Source organism: Octopus bimaculoides, chromosome 6, assembly GCF_046866305.1.
Source record: "Octopus bimaculoides isolate indiv1 chromosome 6, ASM4686630v1, whole genome shotgun sequence".
Classification (NCBI taxonomy): Eukaryota; Metazoa; Mollusca; class Cephalopoda; order Octopoda; family Octopodidae; genus Octopus; species Octopus bimaculoides.
Window position 1 is genome coordinate 81,681,952 of NC_142933.1, and position 20,254 is coordinate 81,702,205.

General features: G+C 33.6%; 1 protein-coding gene and 1 long non-coding RNA gene across 5 annotated transcripts in view; one reads left to right on the forward strand and one right to left on the reverse strand.

The window, feature by feature from the left end:
- The window catches only part of LOC128248122 (uncharacterized), a 128,050-nt gene extending 121,899 nt beyond the window's left edge, over positions 1-6,151 (forward strand). Inside the window, exon 3 of the long non-coding RNA XR_008264395.2 lies at positions 3,292-6,151. This is a non-coding gene — a long non-coding RNA (uncharacterized LOC128248122). The remainder of the gene's footprint in view (positions 1-3,291) is intronic.
- The window catches only part of LOC106881835 (oxysterol-binding protein-related protein 8), a 139,331-nt gene extending 119,305 nt beyond the window's left edge, over positions 1-20,026 (reverse strand). For all 4 annotated transcript variants that reach the window (XM_052968685.2, XM_089354150.1, XM_052968686.2 and 1 more), the window contains exon 1: positions 19,904-20,026. The gene's annotated coding sequence lies outside the window, so the exon portion shown is untranslated. The remainder of the gene's footprint in view (positions 1-19,903) is intronic.
- Between the last annotated feature and the right edge of the window lie 228 nt (positions 20,027-20,254).

Genomic DNA, 20,254 nt, shown 5'->3' on the forward strand with positions numbered 1-20,254 from the left:
CTACCATTCACTCTGAAACTCACAGTACACTGCCATTAATAACAGAATGAAAAGGAGAAAAGAGCAAGAACAAAATATAGAGATTGAAGTAAAGGGTAACCATTCTTTAGTTTGATGTTCAAACATCCGTAATTGCAGCTTATATAAAACCAACATACCATTACAAAAAAGTTAAGCCACAATGCACGTAATATTGCAAAGGAATATTGCTCCATAAATATCTAAACATTACATTAACTGTAACATGCAAGTGCATATACACATGCATATGTACACACACACACACACCTATGTATCTCTACATTTCTAGATAAATATATATATATATATACAAACATACATACATATCTATACATACACTTACACTTATGTACACACATGCTTATACATTTATATACATACACACACACATACACATTAAATCTTCCTATCTGAAAATTAGATCAGCATTACTTTGAAAGATCTAATACAGTTTTCACATGCAACTGGCAGCAACCATGTGATGTAACTGAACATTTCATTATATTTAATGTTGCTTAAAACGTAGGTTTTCAGCCAAATTAAAAAAGACATTTCTAAGGTAAACTTTTATCCAGAAATATTTAAGGTGAGCTTTGAAGTTTAGCCTGGAACAAAAATTTACTCGACAACTTGTGACTTTGGCAATAACATATATTTAAAAATTTATGTTGTTTGGGTTTCGGTTGTCATAAAATTCTAACATTTTAATCAACGCTTCTTCTCTCTCCCTTTTGCTCTTTCCCTCATGCATGTGCGTGTATGTGTGTGTGTGTGCAATATGTAATACTTTTACTTACTAATCTAAAATAATTGGAGAAGGCTGGATATATCTATTGCAATTATACAACACAGCAATTATTTTGCTGCCATCACGGAGTACTGAAATGTGGCATTTAATCAATAGTGAGGAAATACCACATAAACAATCTAAATTGAAGATAGAAACACAGTGGAAGGTTAAATGTTTCCAGGATTGGTGAGAAACACCTAAAGCTATTTTTTTTTTCTTTTTTAAACAAGATTACATGTCTTGGAACAGAATTTATTCGAACCTAAATTTCGAGTAGCAACCAATGTTCACTTTACTATCTATGGGAACGTTTTTACAAAAGAAGAATAATAAAAATATGTTTAAATATTAAATTATATTAAATAAAAAATAAAAGCATGATTAAATCATATAGATATATGAAAATTAAGACAAAATTATGAAAATTAATGGGAAAAAGTAGCACTGTTTCTCGAAATATTTGAGATGAAGGTATGTAGGCAGAAAATATTAACAGGTGGATGAAATAAGGAGGTCATAGTTTATTCCCACTCAAAAGTAGATGTGTTAGGACACAAAACACTGCATTATTTACTGTGTGAGAACCTCTTATATGGACTTATGATGCATATAAGCACTGGTGTTTATATTGCTAGTGGGAGATAATCATCAACTATCGCCAAAGGGAAGGTTGTATTTGAAAAAGGTATATTCCAGGAAGTGATTTTTTTTTTTAATGGGATTACACCCCAAGGAAATATGAAAGTGGCTCAGCATGTATAGTTAGATTGTTTAGCATCAGACCAGAATATGATCAAGCAGGCCTATGATCAACATCTTTTTTAAATATCAATTCTTTTTAAGTGTAAAAGAAGCTCAAAGAAGGAATTAAATTTCCTTCATTTAACCACCTTAATGTTATGATTATAATTATTTTACGTATTCTATTTTATATCACACTCGATGTAAGATGAAAATAAAAAACAAAAAATCTTAATGCTTTAGTAATTTATCCTATTAAATGTCACCTTTGCTACCATAAAAGGAATTATTACTTCATTTTTAATAATCATCCTAATAATGCCAATAGTATAGAAACATATTACTTACAAAGGATTTTTTCCCCCCATTTTGTAATAGGCACGAAATTAAAAGCAAAGTTTAAATATTCTGCAAAGAAATGCACTGGTTCCTCTTAGAAATTCTATGTTATATTTTCAGTAGATTCAGTTTTTGACAAAAACATGCTTCTTTCATTTGCTTCATTGTGCTATGTTTGAGTAAGTGCTTTATCTTTTTTCTCAGGATGACCTGAATAACCAATCAGTCCCTACACTCTCAAAATTTATTAGTTATTCAGTAGTACATTTGTATTTTGACGAAAAGAGGTTACAGAGAACCAGTTACAACTTTATGAGGTCCTTTCCACAATGATCTGACACAGTTTGTTATTTGGGGGGGGGGGGGGGGGTTCAGAGCTTAAACATTAGCATTCTGACATATATATGTTGTATTTGCATAATAAATAAGTAAATAAACGTAGAGATTTTCACTGAATAGCATTGTTAATATTTTACAATATGTAATATATGTATCCTTTTCCTGACAACAGAAAGTGAATTTTCAATAAAATCAATACTTTATGTTTTGAAAACCTTCCACACAGCTGCACAGACTGTCATATTTATTTTCTTTATGATTCTAGAAAGCTCAAGCAGTTAGGTTAACGCTGAGAAGACAGTCTATAATATGCTAAGTACACAGTTCAGAAGTTCAGGGTTTTGTGCTCAAACGCATCAGTATTTCCTTTCATTCATATCAGTAATATACCATAGGTGAGAAGACAAAGACTTCTTTGTGTTAGACAAAGAGAAAACAGGGAAAAAAATATTCCAGAAAACAAATGATGAAATGTTACACTATCGATAGAAGTAATACTAGATTGATCAAACAACAAGAGTTACAGTCTATTTTTATACCAGTAAAGTCTGAACTTCACTTTAGTTTCAGAGGCTTTGGTTTCCATTTTGACTCTTTAAACAGAACAGCTGTTTAGATAAGATGTTATTTTGAATACATGTCTAGATAGGATTTCTGATTACAAAAAAAAAAAAAAAAAAGTGTACTTTGAAATGATGATGCTGATGATGGCATCTGGATACTTTTTAAACTCGATTAAAGAAAATTCTACCATTTTCTAGAAGAAATTTTAAAAGTAAAATCTTTGTTTGCTGGAAATCTTTTCAAGATAAAGTACTTTCTACAACTCTAATTATAATACTGACATGTATAATCATACTTGAAGATAATTACATTCGTCTATTTTGTTAGCTGCTCCAAAGAATTTCCTACAATTGAATTTGAATTTATGTGCTACTAACCAATTCATGATTTTCTGAATCTAATTAAAAAAAAAAATACCTCATGAGCTTTTCATGTTATAACCTCTATTGAAATTAGACAGCAGTCTAGCTTCAGTACTTAACTACTTTCTCTTTCAGAATTACTTCACAACACAAATGATGATAAGTCAATGTTGCAAGGAATTTGCCTCTCTAAGTAAGATAACACTATTGGGATATACTACTTCATACTAGCATGGATAGACTGGAAAATTCAATTTGTATATAAAAGTGAAATTCATAAGCTTTTCTTAATCATTACAAAGATTTGATTCAGATATTGGACTAATAGATTTGAATCAATTAGTCCAATATCTGAAAGCATTTTGATATGTTTAAAACTGTATGTTTGTTTAACCCTTCTGTAACCATATTTCTATTGTTTCAATTATGAATTTAGTAAAATAACTTTGTCATTATTAATGTGGAAGAGGAAAACCCAGGAAAACATGGGCCAATCTCAAACGCTGAAAGAGGATGACAGGGGACCAAGATATGTGACACATTACTGTACTCAAGAAGACCCACTCACCACAACAGAACCAAGGTGCCACGTAAAAAGCACTGGTGCTGGTGCCATGTAAAATGTACTGGTGATGGTACCATGTAAAATGCACCTAGTACATTCTTTTAAGTGGTTAGAATTAGGAAGGGCATGAAGCCATAGAAACCAAGCTTAAACAGGCTGGAACTATGTGTGGCCCCTGGCCTTACCAGTTCCTGCTAAGACATCCAACCCATCCCAGCATGGAAAACAGATGTTAAATGTTGATGATGATGATAACAATGTTTGGTAATGTAAATTAACCTGAAAGTTTAATAGAACTTTTTGATTTATATCACTTTAAAACTGGAAGTTTATAACATAGAATTGGGAGCAGGCTGATATCAAAAGGGATATAACACTTTTAGATATGATTTATGGGTTTATATATCAATGATTAGCAGCACAACATATCTATTGGTTTCAAGCATGATAACTCACTCAACCCTTTAGCTTTTAATCTTGCCATATTCAGCCCAAATATTCTACCTGCTTTATGTTCAAATTGACCAGATCTGGTCTCTCATACCTATCCTACTATGTCATTCTAAAAATAAAGTCATATTATCAAAATCTCAAAGCTTCAAAATAATGCATGATTAATCCAAAACAATATGAATATAAGAGTAACATTTGACAGTAATCATCATCATCATCTAATGCCCATTTTCCACGCTGGTGGTTTTACAGGAGTTGGCTAGCTGAAGAGCTGGCTGAGCTCCATGTCTGCTTTGGCATGGTTTCTATGGCAGGATGCCCTTCCTAACACCAACCACTCTACAGAGTGTACTGGGCACTTAGATTCTGCAGTATCAAATCATGTGCTTTGTTACAGACAGTGCAGAAATACAGTGAAATACAATCATTGGAAATATATGAAACAATAAAATAAATTGTTTTCTCGGAACTTTAATTCTAGCAATCTCAGTGTAAATCTTTCTGTGGCTGTGTGATTAAGAAGCTTGCTTCCCAACTATATGGTTGTGAATTCAGTCCCATTGCATGGCACCTTCTACTACAATCCTGGGCCAACCAAAGCCTTGTGAGTGAATTTAGTAGATGGAAACTGAAAGAAGCTTGTATATCTATAAATATGCATGCGTCTGTGTGTGTATTAGTGTGTACTTTCATTGAGACATCATGGGATGAATGTAAATGAGCATCGTCATCATAAAAGCAAGGTTTTTTTCATTTCTTCAATTATGGAAAAATATTACCTTGCTAGAAAATAGTTGAGGGTTGGCAACAAGAGGGGCATCTGGCTGTAGAAAATCTGCATCCCATCAACAAATTCTATCTGACCCATGCAAACATGGAAAAGTGGATGTTAAATGATGATGGTGATAAGATATCATTATCCTAATTTTCTCCAAAAATTATCTTGAAAAATCGTTTTCAGCTAATAATATATTTTATGTTTTCCATATATGTCTAGATATAGTTACACACAGAAAAGTGCTTTTTTTTAATAATTTTTAAATGTTTTAATGTAATTTCAAAATGTGTAATTTGTAATAAAAAGAATTTTTAAGAGTCAAACATTAATTTAAGCACTAAATATTATAAGCAGAAAGTGATTATGCCATGTTCAAACCTTTTCCCTAGAGTTTTAGCAATGTAGGTATAATTAAGAATCAAAATAAAACCTTACAGTGCAGACCACACAAATAAAACATCAACATAAATATACCATAATAGATGACAGAGACAATTAAAAAATGGCTGCACACTTCACACTGAAGTCAAAATAACTTAATATCATGAACAAATTATTTTTACAATTTTTGTGAAATCTGTCTGTCTGTGACATAATTTCTGGTTGGGTTCACAACTCTCCCTCTTTCTCTTGCTCTCTCCCTCTTTCTCTTGCTCTCTCCCTCTTTCTCTTGCTCTCTCCCTCTTTCTCTTGCTCTCTCCCTCTTTCTCTTGCTCTCTCCCACAGTATGTATGTTCACAGTCACACACATTATATTTCTCAGCACAGCTGTCAAAGACATTAAGCTACCACTTTTGAAAATAAAAATAAAAGTCTCAAAAAAGTTAATTTTTATGTGAAAAAAAAAAAACTTATAAATCTCCATTCTTTGAATTTCTCTTTAAAAAAAAACTAATAAATAAATAATAGTTTTTCTTTGTTAAATTTTAATCAGTTGCTTTCTTTACAATACTACTAACATGTTCACATATGGTCAGTTGTATCACTCTCAGTAGAGTTGGGAATCTGTCAAAGGTAGAGATTTTTGCCAGTTAAAGTCAATTTACTATACCAAAATGATCTAACAGACATCCTAATTATAAAAATATTAAATTCACTAAAAACATTGTCTACATAGACATTGTTGATTGTCAAAATTTCCAGTCTGTGATTTATTGCACATAATGTCATATACAGAAATAAAAATGTATAGAAACTAATATGTATTTTGACCTATTGAATGTTTCTTTTATTTTGATATTGTTTTACACTCTTTTACTTAATTCTTTGTTGAATATATATATATATATATACCTATATTTCAGTGAAACAAAGTATTACTTACTGTGGGCATGAACCACAGGTCATGCACTAGTTATAGTTAGACTCAACTAACCCAAATTTGTTAACTGCCAGCATCTTTCAGGCTGAAATATGATACTAATCAGTGGAATATCAATACAGCTAGGATAGCTTTTGTTCTACACCATCAGTTGTTTTATCAATAGACCTTTCAAAACATTACACTTATTACAAACAAATGTTACCATACTAACCTAAATCCATTTCCTAACTCTTCTTTATAAAGATAACTCTAAATCTAGCTATTTATAGTTTGAGCTGAATAAAACTAAAATAACAACATCAACAACAATAATAGCATCACCTTCACAATATGTTTTGCTGCATTCATTTGTAGTACTTAAGCTTTCTATATAACAATGAGAAGATTTATCGAAATATTTATTTTCCTTTAATGAGCATATTACAATAAATACAGAATGTAATGGCTTTTCCTAGCTTTTCTTCTACATTTAATTTATTTATTTGTAAAAGTCTGGAATAGCAGAATGGCAACAACAAACTATTTTTTAAAAACATACAAACAAGAAATAAAATATTTCTTTGAAGGGAAAGCAGGGAAAATAATTTACACTTCTTCATAAAAAGTCTCCTGTGTTCTTTAAGATAAACAGCTTCTGGTTCATAGGGACTAAATAAAAGTGGTTTTCTCTCACCAGTGTAAGTAAAGCAATACATAATTATACACACATGTTCAATTTACTCACTGAACAGAAACTACATTTTGAAAATATAAGCTACATACTATGAAGTTTCTCTATCCCAAAAGAGACAAAGTTACTTATGATCACCTTGCGGAACATGTGGAAAACTACTTTCTAATACTTATAAATGATAGTGCAGTGAATTGGCAGAAGCAGAATACCAATAACAGAATTTATGGAATAATTTTTTCATTGCTTGAAACATAAATTAACATAAAATTTTGGTGGGAACTTTTAACTCAAATCACTTTAAAACAGAAAGAACTGTGTCAAAAAAACCAATAGTTGCCTCAAGAAAGTTAGTATCAAAAAGGTTAGTCTTACTTTAATAAGATTACTGCCATACCTGACTGACTTTAGAGTCAATAAAGTAAGTACCAGTAATATATTGGGATCAAGTCAATGGTCTGCAAACTATCTGTACAGAAATTTCTTGTGTTATGTCAAAAGAATGCGAGGAAAATCAGTTGAATTGTAACAAGACAGGAAAGAGAAATAGATACTATTGTATTTAGTTTTTATGTCAAAAAATATTCTTTTATTCTTTTACTTGTTTCAGCCATTTGACTGCAGCCATGCTGGAGCACCGCCTTTAGTCAAAGAAATTGACCTCATGACTTATTCTCTGTAATCCTAGTACTTATTCTATCAGTCTCTTTTGCCAAACTGCTAAGTTTCAGGGACGTAAACACACCAACATCGGTTGTCAAGCGATGGAGGGAGGACAAACACACACACACACATATATATGACGGGCTTCTTTCAGTTTCTGTCAACCAAATTCACTCACATGGCTTTCGTTGGCCTAAGGATATAGTAGAAGACACTTGCCCAAGGTACCATGCAGTGGGACTGAACCCTGAACTACATGGTTAGGAAGCAAGCTTCTTACCACACAGCCACGCCTGCACCTATAGGGTTAAATAACATAAAGGTTGTCTTTTACCTCTCTCAGAAACTATTAGTAATATTACAAATGACTCAATCAAGTATGTTTATGAAATAGCAGAAAAAAAGAAACACCCATTGTATCAAAGAAATCAATATTAAGTCAACAAGAGAGCCTCTACATAATCACATATTTTACTAGAAACCACAGCTATATCTTCAAAAATCACACTAATATCTTAAATATAGAAAGGACACCTTAGATAATTAGTCCAGGATAACCCTAAAAAGGGGGAATGGCCACAGTGAGAATGCCTTTGAACATAGGCCTCAATTATGCAAGCCCAATATGGTGAATGTTAGCATTGGATACAACAAAAGAAACTAAGTTGTACACATGCTAACTGAAGACCATCTAAAGCAGAGATTCTCAGCATGAATGATACATTCCCACCAAGGGAGCACTGGACATGTCAAAAGGGACATTAGGCTTTAGAAGGCATTGAGGTAACATAATTAACATGCTAAATTTTACCTGTAGTAATAATTTAATATTGTATATGATAAAACTAGTGATGGTTATTAAAATAAAGTGAGATCTTATTAGGCACAAGGAAGTCATTAACATGAAATGCATAAAGTAAACTTACAACTTGCTCTTTATTAATTTTTTTTTATTATGTCACTATTAAAAGCTTAATACAATCCATTTTTAGAGTAAAGTTTATAATTATCATCCATGTCAAGTTAGAGAACATAATTAACATTCTAAATTTTACCTATAGAAGTAATTATAGAACACATGATAAAACTAGTGATGGTTATTAAAATAAAGTGAGATCTCATTAGGTACAGGGAAGTCATTAACTTGCAATGCATAAAGTAAACTTACAACTTTTGTCTTTGTCAATTTATCATTTCACTATTAAAAGCTTATACAATCCATATTTTAAGTGAAATTTATAAATTATCATCCATGTGAAGCTAGTTTAGTTGTGATACCTCACTCACCACTTAAGTGAGTGCTAGGCATAACAACTACTTAAAAGAGAGACTCTACAAAGAAAATGGTTAAGAGCCGCTGATCTATATCACGAGAGAAAAATACTATAAAGTACAACTGCAATCATACATTCTGGTTTCACAATAGAAGTTACTCATATCACCATAATTATCCTTCACCTTTTGCTTACTTGTCTCAGTCACTGGACTATGGCCATGCTAGGATACCACTGTGCTTTTTTTAGCAGGGAGATCGGTAGAACAGGTCAGCTCCAGTACTTATTTTTTAAGTCTGGTACTTATCCCATCAGTTGTCTTCACTGAATCACTAGGTCAAAGGGATGTAAACAAACCAACATCAGTTGTCAAGTGGTAGAGTGAGATGGAGTGGGTGGAGGGCAAACACAGACACAAATACACACACATATATATATATATAACAGGTTTCCACATAGTTTCCATTTGCCAAATTTACTCCCAAAGTATTATTAGTTGGCCTGGAGCTGCTGTAGAAGTCACTTGCCTGACTGAACCCAAAACCGTGTGGTTGCAAAATGAGCTTCTGAATGACATAACCACGTCTGTATCTAACTACAGATCCAGAACATAAATGAAAAGTTAAGCCAAATCTACTCACAAAAATTCAACAAAAAAACTCAGGCAATTTAAAAATGTGTTAACTATAGAAAACCAAGAATTGACACTGAAAAAACCTGACCAGTTGAGGATGTGATTCACAGTTATCAGCTTCACACGGTACAACAGAAATTGTGGGACTTAGTGGTTAGGGTATTCGGTTCATGATCATGAGGTCGCAAGTTCAATTCCTGGTGATGTGCTGTGTCCTTGAGCAAGGCATTTTATTTCACATTGCTCCAGTCCAGTCAGCTAGCAAAAGTGTGTAGTACCTGTATTTCAAAGAGCCAGCCTTGTCACATTCTGTGTCACACTGAATCTCCCTGAAAACTATGTTGAGGGTACATGTATCCATGGAGTGCTCAGCCACTTGCACATTAATTTCATGAGGAAGTTATTCCATTGATTGGATCAACTGGAACCATCGTCATCGTAACTGACAGAGTGCCAGTCACAGTACTGTAAAACTACTCACCACCAGACCAGCTCAAAATCAGTAAGAAAGAAGAATGTCTACCATGAGAAACAAAGATGTTTACGAGCATATTTGTGCTCTAGGTTTTAGGCCATACTAAATGTCACAGCAGCATAGATCCAGAAATCACCATCATATGTCTTGATTGCAATCACACTCCACACGCTTTCCCACATTTCTTCCACTGTGCAGCTAATCCTACTAATCTAAATATATAGTACCTATAGAATAGCCCCAGGAAAGTGAACAGAATGTCTGCAAATCAAATTTTAACAGTGAACAGTTGCGGTAACAATGACATATCAAAGGCCTTTGAAACTATAAAAGCAAAACGAAGAATGATAATGATTATCTATATATATATATATATATATATATACATATACATATATATATATATATATATATATATATTACCACAAGCTAAATTCACCCACTAAAGGATTTAGACTTCAAATAAACAGCGATAAAGCTAAATATTGTTGGCATTCAGTCTGATTCATGGTTGTTTCTGCCACCAACTAATGTTGTTCAAAGTTACAACTTATCTTTTAGTTTGTCAGTCTAGAATTTGCTAGTAAACATGTCAGAGTAAAATGGGTGCTGCATGCTACTAATACATAACATAGCAAACCAAGAAATCTTAAAATTACACACGTAGTGGAAAAAAAAAGAAAAATCTTCATTATCTTAATAATTCTAGTCAAAAATTGCAAGGAAGATAGTCCCAGAATTTAAATTAAAAACAGAATGCAGTGAGAAGTGTGATCTATGGCAGTACAGATTGAGTGCATGGGTAGAGCTCGATTGTGTCTATAGACATAAACATAATACTTTTAGGATCTTTCGGGGGGGGGGGGGGGTCGATTAAATAAATACCAGTTACACACTGGGGTCGATGTAATCAACTTAATCCCTTTGTTTATCCCCCTGTGAGCAATAAAGAAATAAATACTTTAGGACCTTAGTTTTTCTGCGACACATGAGTCTTCTTGAGCACAACAAGTCATCAGCTATTTGGTAACTCCTCCACGAGGCTCAACACCCTGAAGTCACTCTTCACTATTTTGTCCCATGTCTTTCTGAGCCTCCCTCTTCAACATGTTCTATCTACATTTAGCAATTGGCACTTATTCCTGCAGCTGACTTCATATATATATACATTACATGATCATGCCAGCACACATTTCTTAGTTGCATGTAACACCTGATTCCCAATTTTTCTCTCAACACATAAGCAATTTGTTGCACATGGACACTGATGTTGAACAGCCAATAGAGAATGCTAGCTTCATTTCTTTCTGATATTTACATGTCCTCTGCATTCAGGACCAGGCCAACATATATGTATTATGCTTACACACACACACACATACATCTACACTAAATAAAAATGAGCTAAGAGAAATAACTCAGAGTAGCCAGTGGCATGAATATGAACATAGACTAAAAACCAGATTTGCCAAAACTTCAAAGTCTCTATCAACATTATATATAAATACATACTGTATTTACCAGTGTGCAAAACATACTTTGTTTTTAAATGTATCGAAAATTGCCTTATATCTAATGCAGATTTAATAAGGATGGGACACCAAATATCAAAGGCTAGGGGAAGCAGATGAGCACAAACTCTGCTAGGTACAATATTTGCTACTAATAATAAAATATTGAAAACAAGCCAAATCATCACAGACTGTTAGCACCAACTTATGAAAAATTGCTTTTAGTACATCAGTAGTATTGTGGGGCAGTTGCCTCATCTCATTATACATCCTTCCTCAGCATACACAACCCATGCCTGATATGTATCTTACATTATTTACTGATTCAATTAAGTATCTTTACAAAACATAAATGGAAAAATTTTCCTAGAAAGATGAAAGGAATATTAAATTTTCATTTGCCAGTCAACTATTTGCAAAAAGTGGATGACAACAAAACCATAGCAGTGGTACACTACCTTGGTGGGTGAGCGCTGTTACACAAAACATCACAGCCAGAAAGATGAGCTTCACATCCTGAATGGCAATTTTCTTAATCAAAATATAAACAACTATACAATGGAATTGTAAAAAGATGAAGGTGAAATATAATACTCCTAAAATGTAGTTTACTCATGATAAGTTAATGATTTCAAACTTTATTACAGTATACTGTCACAGCATTGCATTTACATGCACATATTTATATAGTTTCCCTGTACAAAACCATTTCAAAACATCTTTCAATAAGTGTATGATAAAAGATACTATAGTTGTTTTCTTCCACAAAATATATTAGTAAATTAAGCATGACCCTTATGCAAGAGTGCATCTTATACATCAGCAAATATGGTTTGGTATGTTGGCACTTATCAAACAAGTTTGATGAGCACCAACGCATCAAACTTTCTGACCTTGAGTCACTCTGTTACTTCTGCTAAATGTTTATAAAAATATACATATACTCATATTTTGAGTTCTATTTTTCTTATTTGCACCAACATATATATATATATATATATATATATACATATACACACACACACACAACATTATTTTAAAAAGGCAGCGAGCTGACAGAATTGTTAGCACGCTGGGCAAAATGCTTAGAGGTATTTTGTCTGCTACAATGTTCTGAGTTCAAATTCCACTGAGGTCGACTTTGCCTGTCATCCTTTTAGGGTCAATAGATTAAGTACCAGTTGAGTACTGGGGTTGATGTGATCGACTGTCCCCCTCCCCACAAAATCCAGGCCTTGTGCCTATAGTAGAAAGGATTATTATTTTTAAACATATAAGTGTGTTGGCACTTATATGTTTGATAAGTGCCAATGCACCACACTCTCTGACCTTGAGTAACCCTTACTTCTGCTAAATATTTATAAAAATATACATATACTCATATTCTGAGTTCTATTTTTCCTGTTTGCATCACCATGCCTACATCTATATATCTATATATATATATATATATATATATATATATATATATATATATTAGAATTAGAAGAGAAATTCTAGACTTGGAAACAAAACCCACAATCAGGAGACTTTAATAAAAGTTTGAATATTAAGTAGAAAACACAAGTGCACTTCCAGTTTTCAAATGATGTCCTTTAGCACTACAAGCATTGACAACTTTCAACATTCATGGGCACGATTACCATTTGAGTGATTCTCTTTTGTACCAATGTAATCAAGAGCCAAATTTCAGCATTTGGGCAAAACCAGGTACCTTTGCTAACAGATTAAAATCATTTCAGTTAGCCAAGATTCATAGTGTCTTGGCCATGGATTCATAAAGTATCTTCCAAAGTTAAGGAAATTATTCAAAATATATATAATTAGGTTGCTAATCTAGCAACTAGCCTATTTGACCACCTACAACTGATCTCCAGAAGAATATTTTTGTACTTATTTTTTCTATCAATCCTGAAATGACAAAAGTTAAGAACACCACATGGTGACATGTTACAATAAGAATTATAACTGAGCCAACAAGGGAACTGTTATGCAATCACTTAACCTGTTAAAAACAGGAGAAATCTGCCTCAGATCACACCCTAAATAATAAAAAGGATACATTAGATAATGTGGTCCGATATGCACTGTGCTTAGTAAAAGGATGGGATGATCATAATTGAAACAATTTTGATTATGGATCTGCTTGATCAGAATTAATTTGGAGCTGAGCAACAACAAACATTGAAGTAGATATATTCTTTTACTTGTTTCAGTTATTTGACAGTGGCCATGCTGAAGCACCACCTTGAAAAGTCAATTTAGTTGAACAAATTGACAACAGGACTACTTTTAAGCCTAGTACTCTTTTGCCAAATCACTAAGTTACAGGGGTGTAAATACACCAATTATTAAGTGATGATGGGGATCAAAAACAGACACACACGCACGCACATATATAAGTGTGTGTGTGTGCGTGTGTGACAGGCATCTTTCAGTTTCCATCTACCAAATTCACTCACAAGGCTTTGGTTGGCCTGAGGCTACAGTAAAAGACACTTGCCCAAGGTTCCACGCAGTGGGATTGAAACCTGAACCATGTGGTTGGGAAGCAGGCTTCTTACCACACAGCCATACTTGTGTCTATATATATTTATATATATATATATATATATATGTGTGTGTGTGTGTGTGTGTGTGTGTGTGTGTGTGTGTGTGTGTGTGTGTGTGTGTGTGTGTGTGTGTGTGTGTGTGTGTGTGTGTGTGTGTGTGTGTGTGTGTGTGTGTGTGTGTGTGTGTGTGTGTGTGTGTGTGTGTGTGTGTGTTTTTATCTTCCCCATATTTTGACTCAAGGCCATAAATATCTGAGTGGAGAGTAAATTATATCAACCACACTTGATTGATTCCTATTTTATGAACCCAAGAAAAACCAAAAAGTAAGGTCAACCTCTGTGACATTTGAACATGTAGTGTAAAAAAGATCCAAATACATTAAGGTATTTTGTGCAGTAGTCTACCACGTTAGCTTCCACCACTACTTTCCTTTTCATAATAATAAAATTCATTCATCAAGAAAGAGACAAAACATTCTTTTTAAAAAATAGTTTTTAGAATAAGCTTAGTAAAGTTTGAAGGAAGACAGTAAGTAGAGAAGAAAAAGCCTCATTAATGTGGAATTTAAGTATTACGAAGTTGTAGATTTAAAAAAAAAAAGACAGGATAAGGGAAGTCTTTTGAGGCATAATGTATTTAGGACTACTTTATCCAATATACCTATTTTGTTAGGTGGTAGAACATGTAGGAGGGAGGTGTAGTTGTTTAGATGTTATTTCAAGCACGTTGAGCAACCGGGTGGAAGTGCCTTTTTAGCCCATCACATTAGAAAGTTGAAATATGAATTAGGATTTAGGTTAGAATTACAGTCACTTATTAATTTTATAATTCCATTCTATCTAACTTAGGAACTCTTTAAAGGAGTAGCGTGGCCTCTTTGTAACTATTGGCTAAAAGAATATCACCAGATTTAAGATCATGCTTCTAATACTGAATCAATTTCTTTATTGCAGGTCAGATAACATACAAAATTGTAGTATTATAATTAGAAAAGCACTTGAAATATGAATATTAATCAATGCAATTGGATGACAATAAAAACAACGCTGTTGAATGCACTCATCCAGAATATACATTTTCAAGAGAAAAGACCAAAACAGTTCCTTCTTTAAACGAATAAAATATTCTAGTGACGAATCTTCAGAAACAATTTTAACCCTGTTTAATAATGTAAGTTATCACATGAAAAGTATATTGTATCTAAAGTTAACTACTTTTCTATTACTTCAAGTTCCTCTCCGAAAATGCGTTCGCATACCGAGACTGTTTTCGATACTAACGGAATTATCGTTGGCGTTTATATATTAAACAGAGGGCAGTCAACAGAACATTCGAGCGTTTTAAACTAGGATTCTTTTCATCCCACTTTCACCCAATATTCTTCGAATCGCCATATTAAAGCCAAAATAATTCCAAGGGGAGCTAATTATTTTTGTTTCTTTTGACGTTGCCTGAATTTCGAAACAATATTTTTATATATATCATTTGTTTTGATTTACAAGACGAAAAGCGAGAAAAAACACATTTGTACCGAATAGAACTCGTTGTTAACCCTTCAAGAGAATATTAATGCCATTTTTCTCCCCCCAAAAATATTTACACATTTATATATATATATATATATATATATTTCCACAATTAAAATATAAATTTATTTCGACGTATTCAGTTCCAAATAGTAAAAATCTTGTGATGTATAGAAGTTCTGATTTGAAATATTACGATGCGATTCCGAAAACGATTTCCAAGAAATCGTAAGAAAGATGAAATAAATTCAGATATATCAATGAATGTTTTTCAAATTAAAATACAAAAATGAGAAAGAAAGAAAAAAAAACAATGAAGACTGGATGTAGCACATTAACTTATTAACATTTTCAATGAACCATTGTCAACCTCAATAACAATATTCATGAAATTTGATACGGAAAATTCCAAAAATTGCTTAAGTTATGATAAACAGCTAGAGTTAAGATTTGGGACAGAATCCGAAGTGACATTTCATATACAACAAATAAGAATACTTAAAACAAAGAAAAAATGATAACAAGAAAAGGGTTAAACAGAAACAATGCAGTTCATAAAAAGGAATGGCTAATGTCAGAATGGCCAGTTTGGTGCCACTGCAGAAAATGAGATAGTCTAAAGTAAATCTAGATTACAATGAGAGAACAACGTAGTAAACGTTGAAACTGAAGGTGATATCAGCGAATATATATATACACACACAAGATTATTGTATTAAATAAATAAGCTACACACATATGTATGGATAGATGGATGTGTTTATTTTAAATTAACATCTATGTAATGATATACATTTGTGTTGGTGTGTATATGTAAATACATACACATGTGTGTGTGTCTGCGTGCGTGCGAGCATGCATGAGTGTAATTGCAACATTATTAATTAATAAAGTTCAATGGAGTGTGTCATTGATATGTAGTCACAGGTCCAGAATGAGTTTGACTTTTGACTAGCAGCATCCCAACCATGACCATCCCGTCAGTTAAAAAGATATCGTGTATCTTTTATATGTTATTCAGATGAAACCTTAGAAAGTGGGACATAATTAAAGGGGGAATTTGGCTGCTATTTCTAGCAGGTCGAGCGTGCGCGAGTATTTGTGTCCATGAGTTAATGTCAACGTGCGTAAGAAGTATTAATTTAATGTTTGTACATGATCTGAGTCACTTGATATGAAATAGGTTAAGGTAAATGTACATATGTATGTGTTAACGCAAAATATTTGCACATGATTTAAGGTGTGCATGTATATAAATGTGCTTGCGTGTGTATATTTGTGTGTGTGTGTGTATGTTTCAATATTAAAAAAAAATGAAAGAAGGATGACGTGTGACGTGGCATGTCAATATCTGGAATAATTAAAAAAAAACATTGGATTCAGAAAAGTTAGAATAGAAAATGGGAAAGGCAATTTCAGTGCGAAGAGTTTAGAAAGGAGCGTCGTTAGTCTTTAAAGAACTGGGAGCGTCGTTAGTCTTTAAAGAACTGGGACCATGTCGGAAGACGTTGCGTGAAAGATCCAGCATGGTGCAAGGCAGGGAGGAGCTGAACACTGGCTGTGTGGGTATTGTGTAGAGTCTGCGAGAGTGTGCTTGCATGCATAATTCATATAGACACATGGGTAGAGATGGACTATATGTAATCTAAACCTTTCCCCCCCCCCTTATTTATTAATTTTTTTTTACGGAATCCCACGTTTTAGGCTATGGAGATTCCGATTCTGAAAAAAAATTTTTGGGAAAATTTCAATTCCCCCTCCCCACCAAGCAGGCTATTTACATGCTAGAAATAACAGCCAAATCTCACAAAACTAGTGTTAGGGTTAGGTTTAGGTTTAGGGCTAGGGTTTGAGTTAGGGTCTATATAAAAACCGGGGGGGGGGGGGGAATCGAAATTTTGAAATTGAGATTTTTGAAAAATTTTTTTCAGAATCGGAATCTCCATAGGATTCCGTAAAAAAAAAAATAATAAAACAAGGGAGGAAAGGTTCAGATTACATATAGTCCATCTGGACCGACACATGTATGTATCGAAGTGTGTCGCATGTTGTGTACATGCACATATGTAAGCACACTAACAACTCTCTCTCTAACACATACACACACGTGTGTGTGCTAAACGGTCACGGGAAAAACGGGAAACTGAAGAACGACATAAGACTCGGCGTCGAATAAAAACAAATTCCAATCCATGTATTGAGTACTTATTTCTCATGTCTGTAAATTTACTATCTATATATGTATATACATACATGCAAGCATGCGTGTGCGCGCGTGTTTATAAGTGCACTTATGTATAAGGAACGTGTACGTCGCTATTTTTGTTTGCAGTAATGTGATGAAATGTATATTTATGCCAGTGATCACAAGGTCGGAGACTGGGTCGGGTTTCGTTCTTATCGTCCGATTCATCCGTTTAATCAACACAACAACATAAATGATTGAATAAAATGGTCATAACGCTTTCTACCTTTAACATTTGCAGTTTTCCAATACATAATACATAAAACTTAAGAGCTAAGAGGTTGAAATTCAACGGGATATGGAAAACCTGATCTAATCTTGTAGATTTAATAAAGATTACAAAAAGTTAGGGTTTTTTTTATTATTCCCTCTTTTTTATTGTATTTTCCGTTTACATGCCAAACATTTTAATTACTTTTCCCAGAAAATGCTGTTTAAAATAAATACAAGGAGCGCAATAGTCATTCTGACTGAATAATTATATTTATGTTAAATATACACAAAGTACATAGCACATACTAAGTTTGATCGCATTAGATTATTCCTTTCAAGTGCTTCTTTATTGCGAAATTTGAAAAACCGGCAACTCTTTTTTACCGGAAAAAAGTTCTAGTTGGATTGAAAATAATAGTCTGTGGAGGATAGCTTAGTTCTAAAGAAAATCAAAAGGGACAGCGAATGAAATGAATCGGAAAATGTCATGTTTATTTTCATTTTTATGTATTTTTTTTTAGAATACCATGTTTAGCACGTTTCACAAAAAAGAGTAAGAATTGTATATTTCAATAATTATTATTTTTCTATCCTAAATTGAATACTAAGTAACCGTTCTTTCTAAGTAAATGAACACGGAAATATAAGGACTCTCCCATAGAAAGATGGATTATATTTCACAGACGGACTGAATACAAAAGGGAGCAATTGGATAACAGAATGGTAAAGTGTACGGATGAAAAGATAAACCGGCCGGTAGAATTATGAGGTGAAAGACAATTATGAACGGGACTCGATGGAAATGTAATTGAACGAGGGAGGAAGAGGGGACAGATGGACAGTAGATAGAGTTAGATGGACAGACTGGCGGACAGGGTCACAGGGATGCAGTCGACACACGGAAGTTTTTATTTTATTTCTTTCATAAATTTGTTTGGTGGTGAGGCAAGCTAGCGCCCAAACATTTTTCTCGGTTTCTATCATGCAGGAGAATTGATTCAATTGGGCACAATTGAATATCAGACTAGATGGGCAGTCTGTACTTGGAAGAGTACAATACTGGTGGCATTAGATGACGAGGTTAGATGGACAGTGAAAGACTGGGTGGGTACACACACGGACAGTGACAAGACAGAGACAAACGAACAGTCGTTACAGATAAACAAAACGGAGGTTGAGCTGTCAGACGAAAATGCTTAATGGGCAGACAGTCGAGTCGAGTAGATGGATAAGACATTGGCAGACAACAGTAAGATAAACATATATACATAGGGGATAGATATATAGAAAAAACAAGCTGAAAATAGATTAGAATCGCAAAGATGGGGTTAGAAAGTTGAAGTTTCGAGAAGAGAAGGAACGGATAGGCATGGAGCAGGCAGGCAGACACATGGGACCACGAATAGTCGGACGATAGCTACATAAAGAGAAAGAGGCTGGGTAATGTCAAATATTGAGACCGAGTAAAGCACTCAGCATTCATACATAGGCACTTAAAAAGGCATGGATTGAAATAATGGACATAGTTAAGTGGGAGTAGGTCTGACATGCAAATGACATGAGACACAATAAATACATCGACGAAAACCCACGCATAGACAAAGTTATATAGACAGATAAACATGAACAGAAAACTAACCGAACACATAGATAAAGAAACATTCAGGTAAACATAGAAAAACGGTGTGTCTAAGTTGTGATAGTGAATGTAGTGAGTTTAAAGAGAATAATGTTTGAAATATTTGGTTGTGGTCAGAGAATGAAACGAAGAAAGAAAAGAAAACAAAATTCATGATAGAAAGAAGGAAAAAGTAAGGGCACAGAGAGAATCGGGAAGAAGAAGAAGGTAAAAGAATGTCTCACCATTTAAATTGGTACGAAAGACCAAAAATTGACGTTGGATATATAAAAGTGTATATAAATATTTGTATATATACACACCACACGTATGTAACGTATATTCCTGTGAAACGTCAAAGTAGCAGTGCGGCTGCTACAACATTACAGACACTTGAAGCAGCGCCACCTGCAGTTTCAAGTTGATCTTCGTCTAGTAGTAGTAATAGTAATGTTAGTCGTGGTCGCGGTGATAGTAGTAGTAGTGGTGGGTGCGTTGTTGTTGTTGTTGCTGTTGTTGTTGGTGGTGGTGGTGATGTTATTGGTTGGGATCGTGATAATAGTAGAAGTGGTAGCAGAAGTGGTGATGGTGGTGGT